Source organism: Elephantulus edwardii, unplaced genomic scaffold (assembly GCF_000299155.1).
Source record: "Elephantulus edwardii isolate Elephantulus edwardi_28Jun2011 unplaced genomic scaffold, EleEdw1.0 scaffold00024, whole genome shotgun sequence".
Lineage (NCBI taxonomy): Eukaryota > Metazoa > Chordata > Mammalia > Macroscelidea > Macroscelididae > Elephantulus > Elephantulus edwardii.
The window spans coordinates 24048786-24050964 of record NW_006399774.1 but is presented as its reverse complement, the minus strand read 5'-3'; the positions used below and the strand labels follow the sequence as shown (position 1 = coordinate 24050964).

The 2179-nt window shown below is 38.6% G+C and overlaps 1 pseudogene; it reads right to left on the bottom strand.

Annotated features, from left to right (window-relative positions):
- Positions 1-862: 862 nt before the first annotated feature.
- Positions 863-1153, bottom strand: LOC102874658 (annotated as a pseudogene).
- Between the last annotated feature and the right edge of the window lie 1026 nt (positions 1154-2179).

Below are 2179 nucleotides of genomic sequence, written 5' to 3'. Positions count from 1 at the left end.
CATTTCCTCTAGATTTTCGATTTTACTCAAGTATGAACTTTGAGAAATGAAGGTAGTTATAGAAAGGCTTCAGGCCTTTCGTTCATAGGGTCACTATGAGTTATGCTCAACTTGTCGGCAATCGACAAGAACAACAATAACAAGAGCAAAGCGTTTCACAGTATTCTGATATTATAGGTTTAATTTCATCTGGTTCTGTTATGATGTCACCTCTATAATTTCTTAATCAAGTTATTTGTGTCTTCTCTCTTTTTACATTTTCTTTTCTTAAGTTTGCAAGTGGTTTGTCAATTTTATTGACCCTTTTGATAAACTAGCTCCTGGCCTTAGTGATGATTTCAATTGTTTTTCTGTTTTCTATCTCACTGATTTCAGCTCTTGCCCATTTAATTTATTTTCTTCTAGAGGCTGTATGATAAGATTGTTGTTCTTTTTCTATTTGATGTAAGTGTTCGATTAGATCATTGATTTTTTTCTTCTTTCTTCCAGGTGCTGAGTTAAATCATTGATTTGTTTTAAAATTTTTTAAGCATCTTGGTTATTTTTAGTGAAAGAAAAACAGCCTTTCCGTGGAGGACGAGTGAACTGAAGGTCAGAAGGAAGGTGGTTGTACTCAGCAGCTCAAGCTCCAAAGCGCAGAGGTGGTCAGAGGAGGCCCGCAGCCTGGGGACTTGGAGCATTTGGTTGGTGCAGCAGAGGGATTCCGCTGGTGGGGTGGCTGCATCGACCAGCCTGCCTCCGCTAAGTAGGCTGGAATGAGTGGGTCATAGGGTGATTTCCATTTGCAGTAGGTTGTCGTGATTACTTAGTCTTTTGGGGTGGCATTAAGTTAAAGAATAACACAAGGACCCTAGAGAGAAGATTATTCAGTTGGATTCTGAATCACAATCAGGGAATAGTCTTTATCTGGTGCAACCATAATTTCATTTTTCTTGGAGTGAATTCAAAGGAAGGTAAAGTCATTCTGGGGGTCGATTTCTCATACCGTGCTCTGTGCCTTCAAGATGAAGTTGTGCATGAGGTTGGCGTATTGTGTGGTCGTGGAATTGTCCATGGTGCTTTTGATGGGAATGCCTTCTGTGTTCATCACCATGATCCCCTGCGCGCCCATCTGGCTCTGCAGTCATTCCAAGGTCTATTCTCCTTCTACCATCTCTGACCATTCAAGTAGCTCCACCACGCTAGCACTCAGGACAGCCTCGGGGTCTTTCTGCCAGATCATTGATTTTTCTTTTTCCTTCTTTTTTATGTGTGCACGTATTGTTATGAACTGCCCCCTGAAGATTGCCTTAAATGTATTCTAGAGGTTATGGTATGTTGTATTTTCATTTATTTCACCGAACTTTCTAATTTCATTTCTTTTCTAACCAATCATATTCTAGCAGAGAGAGATTTAACTTCCATATGGGTGGTTTTGTAAGCTTTACCCTATTGTGGTTAATTTCTGGTTTTATGGCATTGTTATCTGAGAAGATACTTTGTATTATTTCAGTGTTTTTTAATTTGTTGATGCTTGCTTTATGTCCTTTATATGTGATGAGTTATGTAGACTGTATCATGTGCACTTGAGAAGAAAGTGAATTGAGTTTTATTTGGGTGCAGTACCCTGAACACATCCACAAGGTCAAGTTGGCTGATTGTATAGTTTAGATCTTCTGCATTTTTGTTGAGTTTCTTTTAGGTTGACCTATCCTTTAGTGATAGTGATGTGTTGAGATCTCCTACCACAACTATGGTGCTATTTCTTTCGTCAGTTCTGTTAACCATTGTTTTATGTATTGGGTTCACAGTTGTTGAACAAGGTTATATCTTGATCTATTGTGAATTTGATCAGTAAGTATGTACTGCCCTTCCTTATATTTTATAGTGGTTTTCATCCTGAAATCTTTTTTATCAGAAATTAGTATTGCCACCCCTGCTTTTTTTTTTTTTTTAGGTTGTCATTTGCTTTTTCATTTGCTTGAAAAAGCAAATGACAACCTCAAAAAACAAAACAAAACAAAAAACAAAAACAAGACAAAGATTCTCACCACTGGGCCAATTGGTAGCATCAGGATGGATGGCGAAGAGATTGAGATTATTCACAGCTTCAGTTTGCTCGGCTCCACAGTCAACACTCTTGGCACCAGCAGCCAGGAAATCAAAAAACGTATCGCAATGAGAAAGTCTGCTCTTAGGG